Consider the following 12,529-nt stretch of genomic DNA (forward strand, 5'->3'; position numbering starts at 1 on the left):
GACCGGAGGAAATGAACCCTCCCAGGGACAGGCCTAATGGCAGAGACAAGAGGCAAGGGAAAGCTTTGTGAATTGTTATGATTGACTGCGCCCTGGATAATGCTGAGTTCAGTAAAGATGTTGAAGTTAAAGTGAAGCCTGACTGTGACTCTCTAATTGCGGAGCCGTCTGAAGGGAATACATTCTCGTGTCGGGAGATCCCAGATGACACAGAGAAGCAGCACCGAGGTACTCAGAGAAGAAAACATGATCTTGTGCTGGGAGGGGGCCAGGGGGTGATACAGGGATTACTGTCAGCCATTACAGCAGCCCTGGCCCCTCCATCCTACAGTGGCACCCTCAAACCATTCCAGCAAAATCTGAACTCCAATATTTCACCTCTTCCCTTATGAGTTGTGTACTGTGCCTCAAAAGTAGTATTCCCCCACATATGTGGTATTGGTGTACTAAAGATATATTGCACAACAAACTGTAATGTGCAATTTCTGCTGTTAAATTTATGAAAATGCATCTAGGAGGGCGTTAAACTAGAAGAAGAGGGGACGGGAAGAAAAACATTAGACTCGAACAAAGAAGACCCAAGAAAACATACTCAGAAGGGAGGTAAGAACATTTCTAAAACAATCCACAGCGAGGAGATTGGAACAAAACAAAATCCTCTAAACTGCATGCTCGCAAACGCCAGAAGCCTGACAAACAAGATGGAAGAACTAGAAGCAGAAATATCTACAGGTAACTTTGACAAAGTGGGAATAACCGAGACATGGTTAGATGAAAGCTATGACTGGGCAGTTAACTTACAGGGTTACAGTCTGTTTAGAAAGGATCATAAAAATCGGAGAGGAGGAGGGGTTTGTCTCTATGTAAAGTCTTGTCTAAAGTCCACTTTAAGGGAGGATGTTAGCGAAGGGAATGAGGATGTCGAGTCCATATGGGTCGAAATTCATGGAGGGAATAATGGTAACAAAATTCTCATTGGGATCTGTTACAAACCCCCAAATATAACAGAAATCATGGAAAGTCTACTTCTAAAGCAGATAGATGAAGCTGCAACCCATAATGAGGTCCTGGATATGGGGAACTTTAACTACCCGGATATTAACTGGGAAACAGAAACCTGTGAAACCCATAAAGGCAACAGGTTTCTGCTAATAACCAAGAAAAATTATCTTTCACAATTGGTGCAAAATACAACCAGAGGAGCAGCACTTTTAGACCTAATACTATCTAATAGACCTGACAGAAAAACAAATCTGCAGGTGGTCGGGCATCTAGGAAATAGCGACCACAATATTGTACAGTTTCACCTGTCTTTCACTAGGGGGACTTGTCAGGGAGTCACAAAAACACTGAACTTTAGGAAGGCAAAGTTTGACCAGCTTAGAGATGCCCTTAATCTGGCAGACTGGGACAATATCCTCAGAAATAAGAATACAGATAATAAATGGAAAATGTTTAAGAACATCCTAAATAGGCACTGTAAGCGGTTTATACCTTGTGGGAATAAAAGGACTAGAAATAGGAAAAACCCAATGTGGCTAAACAAAGAAGTAAGACAGGCAATTAACAGTAAAAAGAAAGCATTTGCACTACTAAAGCAGGATAGCACCATTGAACTCTAAAAAACTATAGGAAGAAAAATACTTTATCTAAAAAACTAATTAAAGCTGCCAAAAAGGAAACAGAGAAGCACATTGCTAAGGAGAGTAAAACTAATCCCAAACTGTTCTTCAACTATATCAATAGCAAAAGAATAAAAACTGAAAATGTAGGCCACTTAAAAAATAATGAAAAGAAAGAATGGTTGTAGATGACGAGGAAAAAGCTAACATATTAAACACCTTCTTCTCCACGGTATTCACGGTGGAAAATGAAATGCTAGGTGAAATCCCAAGAAACAATGAAAACCCTATATTAAGGGTCACCAATCTAACCCAAGAAGAGGTGCGAAACAGGCTAAATAAGATTAAAATAGATAAATCTCCAGGTCCGGATGGCATACACCCACGAGTACTAAGAGAACTAAGTAATGTAATAGATAAACCATTATTTCTTATTTTTAGGGACTCTATAGCGATGGGGTCTGTTCCGCAGGACTGGCGCATAGCAAATGTGGTGCCAATATTCAAAAAGGGCTCTAAAAGTGAACCTGGAAATTATAGGCCAGTAAGTCTAACCTCTATTGTTGGTAAAATATTTGAAGGGTTTCTGAGGGATGTTATTCTGGATTATCTCAATGAGAATAACTGTTTAACTCCATATCAGCATGGGTTTATGAGAAATCGCTCCTGTCAAACCAATCTAATCAGTTTTTATGAAGAGGTAAGCTATAGGCTGGACCACGGTGAGTCATTGGACGTGGTATATCTCGATTTTTCCAAAGCGTTTGATACCGTGCCGCACAAGAGGTTGGTACACAAAATGAGAATGCTTGGTCTGGGGGAAAATGTGTGTAAATGGGTTAGTAACTGGCTTAGTGATAGAAAGCAGAGGGTGGTTATAAATGGTATAGTCTCTAACTGGGTCGCTGTGACCAGTGGGGTACCGCAGGAGTCGGTATTGGGACCTGTTCTCTTCAACATATTCAATAATGATCTGGTAGAAGGTTTACACAGTAAAATATCGATATTTGCAGATGATACAAAACTATGTAAAGCAGTTAATACAAGAGAAGATAGTATTCTGCTACAGATGGATCTGGATAAGTTGGAAACTTGGGCTGAAAGGTGGCAGATGAGGTTTAACAATGATAAATGTAAGGTTATACACATGGGAAGAAGGAATCAATATCACCATTACACACTGAACGGGAAACCACTGGGTAAATCTGACAGGGAGAAGGACTTGGGGATCCTAGTTAATGATAAACTTACCTGGAGCAGCCAGTGCCAGGCAGCAGCTGCCAAGGCAAACAGGATCATGGGGTGCATTAAAAGAGGTCTGGATACACATGATGAGAGCATTATACTGCCTCTGTACAAATCCCTAGTTAGACCGCACATGGAGTATTGTGTCCAGTTTTGGGCACCGGTGCTCAGGAAGGATATAATGGAACTAGAGAGAGTACAAAGGAGGGCAACAAAATTAATAAAGGGGATGGGAGAACTACAATACCCAGATAGATTAGCGAAATTAGGATTATTTAGTCTAGAAAAAAGACGACTGAGGGGCGATCTAATAACCATGTATAAGTATATAAGGGGACAATACAAATATCTCGCTGAGGACCTGTTTATACCAAGGAAGGTGACAAGCACAAGGGGGCATTCTTTGCATCTGGAGGAGAGAAGGTTTTTCCACCAACATAGAAGAGGATTCTTTACTGTTAGGGCAGTGAGAATCTGGAATTGCTGAGGAGGTGGTGATGGTGAACTCAGTCGAGGGGTTCAAGAGAGGCCTGGATGTCTTCCTGGAGCAGAACAATATTGCATCATACAATTATTAGGTTCTGTAGAAGGACGTAGATCTGGGGATTTATTATGATGGAATATAGGCTGAACTGGATGGACAAATGTCTTTTTTTGGCCTTACTAACTATGTTACTATGTTACTATGTTACTATGTAAAATGTGTTTTTTTTTATTTTCACAGCTCAATTTTATGAACTTATGTAAAGCACCTGGGGGTTCAAGGTGCTCACCGCACATTTAAAAACATTCCTTGAGGGGTCTAGTTTCCAAAATGGGGTTACTTGTGGGGGGTTTCCACTGTTTAGGCACAGCAGGGGCTCTCCAAATGGGACATGACGTCTGCTAATGATTCCAGGAAATTTTACATTCAAAAAGTCCAATAATGCTCCTTCCCTTCTGAGCTCTGCCGTGTGCCTAAACCGTTTTCTCCCTCATATGGTGAACTCAGTAGAAATTGCACTACACATTGTATGGTGCAATTTCTCCTGTTACCCTTATAGGAATGCAAAGTTTGGGGCTAAAACATCATTTTTATGAGGCAAATCTGATTTTATTATTTTCACGGCTTAAAGTTATAAACTTCTGTGACGCACCTGGGGTTTCAAGGTGCTCACCATGCATCAAAATACATTCCTTCAGGGGTCTAGTTTCCAAAATGGGGTTACTTGTGGGGGGTTTCAACTGTTTAGAATCATCAGGGGCCCTCCAAATGGGATATGACGTCTCCTAGTGATTCCAGGAAATTTTACATTCAAGACGTCAAATGATGCTCCTTCCCTTTCGAGCCCTGCCATGCACCCAAACAGTAGTTTTCTCCCCCATATTGGATATGGGCGGACTCAGGAGAAATTGCACAACAAATTGTATGATGCAATTTCTCCTGTTACCATTATGAAAATGGAATATTTTGTGATAAAATTTTGATTATTTTTATTTTTACGGCTTAATGTTATAAACTTCTGTGAAGCACCTGAGGGTTCAATGTGCTCACCACAAATCTGGATTGGTTCCCTGAGGGGTCTAGTTTCGAAAATGGTGTTAGTTGTTTGGGATTTTCATTGTTTAGGTACATTAGGGGCTCTCCAAGCGCAACATGGCATCCGCCAATTGTTCCAGCAAACTTTGCATTCAAAAAGTCAAATTGCTCTCCTTCCCTTCCAAGCTCTGATGTGCAACAAAAAAATGGTTTTCTCCCTCATTTGGGGTATCGGCATGCTCAAGAGAAACTACACAACAAATTTTGTGGTCCATTTTTTCCTGTTACCCTTGTCAAAATAAAAAAAACATTGGAACTGAAGTCAATTTTTTGTGAAGAAAGTTAAATGTAATTTTTTTTTTCAAAAAATTCTTGTGAAGCACCAAAAGTGTTAGTAAAAAAAATTCTTGAATGTGGTTTTGAGCACCTTAAGGGGTGAAGTTTTTAGAATTGTGTCACTTTTGGGTATCTCCTATCATATAGACCCCTCAAAGTGACTTCAAATATGATGTGGTGCCTAAAAAAATGGTTTCGTAAATTTTGCTGGAAAAATGAACAATCGCTGGTCAAATTTCAACCGTTATAACTTCCTAACAAGCAAAAATTTTAGTTCCAAAATTGTACTGATGTCAAGTAGACATGTGGGAAGTATTATTTATTAACTATTTTGTGTGACATATCTCTGTGATTTAAGGGCATAAAAATTTAAAGTTGGAAAATTGTGAAATTTTCAAAATTTTTACCAAATTTCTGTTTTTTTCACAAATGTGAAACGCAAGTCATACCGAAGAAATTGTAACACTTTCATGAAGTACAACCTGTCATGAAAAATAAAATCTCAGAATCATTGGGATCCGTTGAAGCGTTCTAGAGCTATTACCTCATAAAGTGTCAGTGGTCAGAATTGTAAAAATTGGCCTGGTCATTAACGTGCACACCACCCTCGGGGGAAAAGGGGTTAATAAGCCTGATTGCTCTGTGCAATTATGGAGACACCATGATACCTTAAATTTTTGCCCGCATTATCAGTAAATGTAAATTCCACTTGTGAGAACATCTACATTTACGAAGAACACTGATGCCTAACATAGTCCCTCAAGCTGGGAGGATATGGATTTGTCCATCAGATCTTTAACCATGATTTATTCAAGCCAATCATTCCTCCATAGTTTGAAAAATGGTGTTGTATAGATGGAGATCATGAGGTGATTGTCAAAGTCTACAGTGGGATTAGAAGTAAGCATGCACATGTTTTCTATAACTAGAGGATGACTTTCTGAATTATTTTCTTCAGTAATTAGAAGAGACTTACGGCTCTGACAAAAATTAAGAGACCACTGCAAAATTGTCAGTTTGTCTGATTTTTCTTTTAATAGGTATATTTTTGAGTAAAGTGTAAAGTGTTCTTTTAGTCTATAAAGTACTGACAACATGTCTCCGAATTTCCAAGCAAGACATTTTGTTTGCTTTTTTCAGAAAAGGAGAAATGGTCCAAATTTTAAAAAAATCTAGTGCTTTCAGACCTCAAATAATGCAAAGAAAACAACATAATCATTTAGAAACAACAATACTAATGTTTTAATGCAGGAAGAGTTCAGAAATCAATAGTTTGTGGAATAACCATGATTTTTAATCACAGTTTTCATGCATCTTGGCATGCTTTCCACCATTCTTTCACACTGCTCCTGGCGCAAAAATGTAAGCAGTTCTTCTTTGTTTGATGGCTTCTGACTATCCATCATCCTCTTAATTATATTTCAGAGGTTTTCAACGAGGTTCAGGTCTGAATATTGGGCTGCCCATGACAGGTTTTGAAATCAACTTGACTCTTTACATGGATTGATCTCTATGAACTTACAGTTAGGTCCATATATATTTGGACAGAGACAACATTTTTCTAATTTTGGTTATAGACATTACCACAATGAATTTTAAGCAAAACAATTCAGATCCAGTTGAAGTTCAGACTTTCAGCTTTCATTTGAGGGTATCCACATTAAAATTGGATGAAGGGTTTAGGAATTTCAGCTCCTTAACATGTGCCACCCTGTTTTTAAAGGGACCAAAAGTAATTGGACAATTGACTCCAAGGCTATTTCATGGACAGGTGTGGGTAACCCCTTTGTTATGTCATTCTCATTTAAGCAGATAAAAGCCCTGGAGTTGATTTGAGGTGTGGTGCTTGTATTTGGAAGGTTTTGCTGTGAAGTAAACATGCAGTCAAAGGAGCTCTCCATGCAGTTGAAACAAGCCATCCTTAAGCTGCGAAAACAGAAAAAACCCATCCGAGAAATTGCTACAATATTAGGAGTGGCAAAATGTACCGCTTGGTACATCCTGAGAAAGAAAGAAAGCACTGGTGAACTCATCAATGCAAAAAGACCTGGGCGCCCACAGAAGACAACATTGGTCGATGATCACAGAATAATCTCCATGGTGAAGAGAAACCCCTTCACAACAGCCAACCAAGTGAACAACACTCTCCAGGAAGTCGGCGTATCAATATCCAAATCTACCATAAAGAGAAGACTGCATGAACGTAAATACAGAGGGTTCACTGCACGGTGCAAGCCACTCATAAGCATCAAGAAAAAAAAGGCTAGACTGGACTTTGCTAAAAAACATCTAAAAAAGCCAGCACAGTTCTGGAAGAATATTCTTTGGACAGATGAAACCAAGACCAACCTCTACCAGAATGATGGAAAGAGAAAAGTATGGCGGAGGCGTGGTACAGCTCATGATCCAATGCATACCACATCATCTGTAAAACACGGCGGAGTCAGTGTGATGGCTTGGGCATGCATGGCTGCCAGTGGCACTGGGTCACTAGTGTTTATTGATGATGTGACACAGGACAGAAGCAGCCGAATGAATTCTGAGGTATTCAGAGACATACTGTGTGCTCAGATCCAGCCAAATGCAGCAAAACTGATTGGTCATCATTTCATACTACAGATGGACAATGACCCAAAACATAAAGCCAAAGCAACCCAGGAGTTTACTAAAGCAAAGAAGTGGAATATTCTTGAATGGCCCAGTCAGTCACCTGATCTCAACCCAATTGAGCATGCATTTCACTTGTTAAAGACTAAACTTCAGACAGAAAGGCCCACAAACAAACAGCAACTGAAAACCACCGCAGTGAAGGCCTGACAGAACATCAAAAAGGAGGAAACACAGCGTCTGGTGACGTCCGTGAGTTTAAGACTTCAGGCAGTCATTGCCAACAAAGGGTTTTCAACCAAGTACAAAAAATGAACATTTTATTTAAAATATTTAATCTGTCCAATTACTTTTGGTCCCTTTGAAAACAGGGTGGCACATGTTAAGGAGCTGAAACTCCTAAACCCTTCATCCAATTTTAATGTGGATACCCTCAAAAGAAAGCTGAAAGTCTGAATTTCAACTGCATCTGAATTGTTATGTTTAAAATTAATTGTGGTAATGTCTATAACCAAAATTAGAAAAATGTTGTCTTTGTCCAAATATATATGGACCTAACTGTATGTACTGTAATGAACATTTATATGATCCCATGCCTGTAGGTTGTTAGTTTTGCTGTTTGAAACTTGTTATTGAAAATGCAATGAAAAAAATACTGAAAGCTAAACTTATGTTTTGCAGCATTCACTAATATCTCACATCCTCTACACATAAAAACAACAATATAAATGCATTGTTTTCTTATTTCTTAAGCAAAATCTGCTGTTTCCATGGTACCCCATCTCTTTCCTTTATTGTGCAAAGCACAAATGGATCCAGGGACTTTTACCAAGCCAGAAGGCCAAAAATGCTCTTTGGGTATCTAGAGGCCCCTAGTTACTTAATTAAATAGTAAATAACTACTTTCATTATTTCCAGTTAAAGTGGTTGTCCACTACTTTCTATTTTAGAAAGTAATCTAGTAAGTGCAAAAAAATACTCACCTCTGAACTCCCAGTTCTTTTTTGTACCGCTGGCCACTTTTCCTTATCCACTGTAGCCTGTTACCACCTGCAGCCTGTCATCAGTCATCCTGCAAAAAGAGAAGAGAGTGGCAGTAGAGCAGCGGTACTGATGAGCAGATCGATAGAGAGTTCACTAGGCCTGTTTTCATAATAAAAAGAGATGGAGAACTGATTTAAAGCTCTCATCTTCCACCTTTGTAAAAACTGTGTGAGAAATTGTCAAAAATTCACCTTCACTCCTGAGGACTGACTTCACTCTTGTATTCTTCATTGACCACCATACCAAGGATATACAGGTGCTTCTCACAAAATTTGAATATCTTCAAAAAGTTAATTTATTTCAGTTCTTCAATGCAAAAAGGGAAACTCATATATTATATAGAGTGATGACAAACAGAGCGATCTATTCCTGTGTTTATTTCTGTTAATGTTGATGATTATGGCTTACAGCCAATAAAAACCCAAAAGTCATTATCTCAGTAAATGAGAATATATTATGTTATGGAAGCCCAAGTTGCTTTGATAGCAGCCTTCAGCTCGTCTGTATTGTTGGGTCTTGTGTCTCTCATCTTCCTCTTGACAATACCCCATAGATTCCCTATGGGGTTAAGGTCAGGTGAGTTTGCTGGCTAATCAAGCACAGTGATACTGTTGTTTTAAACCAGGTATTGGTACTTTTGTTAGCCTGGACAGGTGTCAAGTTCTGCTGTAGTATGAAATTTCCATCTCCAAAAATCTTACTGGCACAGGGATGCATGAAGTGGTCTAAAATTTCCTGGTAGACAGCTGTGCTGACTTTGGTCTCAATAAAACACAGTGAACCTACACCAGCAGATGACATGGCTCCCCAAACCATCACTGATTGTGGAAACTTCACACTAGACCTCAAGCAGCTTGGATTGTGTGCCTCTCCACTCTTCCTCCAGATTCTGGGATCGTGATTTCCAAATGAAATGGAAAATTTACTTTCCTTGTGGAGTGTGTCAGTGACTGCCTTCTGGACATCTGTCAAGCTAGCAGTCTTCACAGTGATTGTGGAGGATACTGAAACAGACTAAGGCACTTTTTTGAATGCTTAGGAAGCCTTTTCAGATGTTCTTTTATTATTTTTTCTAATTTACAGAGATAATTATTATTATTATTATTATTATTATTATTTATTTATATAGCACCATTGATTCCATGGTGCTGTACGAGAGAAGGGGTTACATACAAGTTACAGATATCACTTACAGTAAGCAAACTAACAATTACAGACTGATACAGAGGGGTGAGGACCCTGCCCTTGCGGGCTTAAATTCTACAGGATGGTGGGGAAGGAGACAATAGGTTGAGGGTTGCAGGAGCTCCGGTGTTGGTGAGGCGGTAGCTTTTGTAGTGGTGAGGAGGCAGCGGGGTCAGTGCAGGCTGTAGGCTTTCCTGAAGAGGTGAGTTTTCAGGTTCAGTTTGAAGGAACCGAATGTGGTTGATAGTCAGACATGTTGGGGCAAAGAATTCCATGGGATGGGGGATATTCGGGAGACGTCTTGGAGGCAGTTGGGTGAGGAGCGAATAAGTGTGGAGGAGAGAAGAAGGTCTTGGGAGGACCGGAGATTACGTGATGGAAGATATCAGGAGATTAGTTCAGAGATATATGGAGGAGACAGGTTGTGGATGGCTTTGAAGGTTAGTATTAGTAATTTGAACTGGATACTCTGAGGGAATGGGAGCCAGTGAAGAGATTTGCAGAGGAGGGAAGCGGAGGAGTAGCAAGTAGAGAGATGAATTAGTCGGGCAGCAGAGTTAAGGATCGACTGGAGAGGTGCAAGGGTGTTAGCAGGGAGGCCACAGAAAAAGATATTGCAGTAGTCAAGGCGGGAGATGATGAGGGCATGCAAAAACATTTTAGTAGATTGACGGTTGAGGAAAGGATGGATTCTGGAGATATTTTTGAGCTGAAGGTGACAGGAGGTGGAAAAAGCTTGGCTGTGTGGTTTGAAGGACAGGGCAGAGTCAAGGTTTACTCCGAGACAGCGGACTTCTGGTACGGGGGAAAGCGTGATGTTGTTAATTGCGATAGATAGGTCAGGCAAGAAAGATCTATGAGATGGAGGAAAGATGATGAGTTCAGATTTGTCCACATTGAGTTTGAAGAAGCGAAAGGAGAAGAAGGAGGATATGGCTGATAGACACTCCGGGATTCTGGACAGCAGAGAGGTGATGTCTGGGCCAGAAAGGTAGATCTGAGTATCATCAGCATAAAGGTGGTACTGGAATCCATGGGACTTTATGAGTTGTCCCAGGTCAAGTGTATAGATTGAGAAGGGTAGGGGTCCTAGAACAGAGCCTTGGGGGACTCCAATAGAGAGAGGGTGGGATGAGGAGGTAGTGTGGGAGTGGGAGACGCTGTATGTGCAGTTGGAAAGGTATGAGGAGATCCAGGATAGGGCGAGGTCTTTGATGCAAAAGGAGGAGAGAGTCTGTAGTAGGAGGCAGTAGTCAATTGTGTCGAACGCAGAGGACAGGTCTCGAAGGAGGAGTACAGAGTATTGTTTGTTAGCTTTGGCTGTAAGTAGGTCTTTAGTAATTTTGGTCAGGGCTGTCTCAGTTGAGTGATGGGGGCGGAAACCAGAAGATTGTAGATTGTCAAAGAGCAAGTTAGATGAGAGGTGGGAGGAAAGTTCAGCATGGACGTGCTGCTCCAGGATATTGGAAGCGAATGGGAGCAGCGATATCCGCTAAGTCTTCTGGGTAATTTCGCAATGCATCGCCAGGAACGGAAGATGGCGGCAGGTGCGAGCGGCTGGGGGGACTACGGAGGGTGAGAATAGCAGGTTTTTTGCAGCATCAATAGTAAAAAGTTGGGGACACACAGGGTTAACAGCAGCGGTTACGTAGTGCCAGCATTAACCCTGTGTGAGCGGTGACTGGAGGGGAGTATGCGGGCGCCGGGCACTGACTGCGGGGAGTAAGGAGCGGCCATTTTCTTCCGGACTGTGCACGTCGCTGACTGGTCGTGGCTGTTTTGCCTCAACCAATCAGCGACTTGGATTTCCATGACAGACAGAGGCCGCGACCAATGAATATCCATGACAGACAGACAGAAGGACAGACAGACAGAAACACGGAAGTGACCCTTATACAATTATATAGTAGATGAGTTTCACTTTTTGTATTGAAGAACTGAAATAAATTAACTGTTTGATTATATCATAATTTTGTGAGAAACACCTGTATATGAATATGCATTGGAAAAGGGATCAAATAAGTAACCAATTGGGCCAAAATGTTGTGCTAATGTTACCGATCTTAAATCTGCTATTTGGGTTTTCATCAGATTGTACCTGTGCATATAGCTCACTACGTTCCAGAATAGCCCCCTCTTGTGGCAGAGGATTGGGTGATTTCTGTTACATATTTGGTAGACCTGTTCCAAGATAGTTCAGTTTTGATCCCCTTTTTACTCCCTCTCTCCCTTCTCTCTGCCTTTTCTGTTACTGAGTGATATTTTTGACATCCACCACATCAGAGCATCTTTGATGTTATTGCCTTCTTTGGTTCTGTTAATGTCAAATGACAAGGTTATGTTGTTTTAAGTAAAAAGTTTACTTGTTATTTTAGGTCTGATGTTCCTTTTGTCAAGACGCTTTTCTTGTGTACTTATGCTGCATTGTTAGGAGGCTGCTGTTGCTCCATTTCTACTTTGTTCAAAATACGTGGATTTTTTTTAAAGTGACATAATAGATTGAAAAAGATATCACATCACATCACCAACATGGTATATGTTTCACATAAAAATATGATTAAAACAATAGGTTATTTCCTGATGACACATTCCCTTTAACCCCTTCATGACCCAGCCTATTTTGACCTTAATGACCTGGCCATTATTTGCAATTCTGACCAGTGTCCCTTTATGAGGTAATAACTCAGGAACGCTTCAATGGATCCTAGCGGTTCTGAGATTGTTTCTTCATAACATATTGGGCTTCATGCTGGGTGGTAAAATCAGGTCGATAATTTTTGCGTTTATTTGTGAAAAAAAATGAAAATTTGGTGAAAATTTTGAAAATTTTGCAATTTTCACATTTTTATTCTGTTAAACTAGAGAGTTATGTGACACAAAATAGTTAATAAGTAACATTACCCTCATGTCTACTTTACATCAGCATAATTTTGGAAACAATTTTTTTTGCTAGGAAGTTATAAGGGTTAAA

At 40.3% G+C, this 12,529-nt stretch overlaps 1 long non-coding RNA gene across 1 annotated transcript in view; it reads right to left on the bottom strand.

Moving 5' to 3' along the window:
* Window positions 1–6,494: 6,494 nt before the first annotated feature.
* LOC138664876 (uncharacterized) overlaps window positions 6,495–12,529 on the bottom strand; it is a 100,606-nt gene continuing 94,571 nt past the window's right edge. Inside the window, exons 2-3 of the long non-coding RNA XR_011318398.1 lie at window positions 8,313–8,401; window positions 6,495–6,648 (exon numbers count right to left, since the gene is read on the bottom strand). This is a non-coding gene — a long non-coding RNA (uncharacterized lncRNA). The remainder of the gene's footprint in view (window positions 6,649–8,312; window positions 8,402–12,529) is intronic.

This window comes from Ranitomeya imitator, chromosome 2, assembly GCF_032444005.1.
Source record: "Ranitomeya imitator isolate aRanImi1 chromosome 2, aRanImi1.pri, whole genome shotgun sequence".
Classification (NCBI taxonomy): domain Eukaryota; kingdom Metazoa; phylum Chordata; class Amphibia; order Anura; family Dendrobatidae; genus Ranitomeya; species Ranitomeya imitator.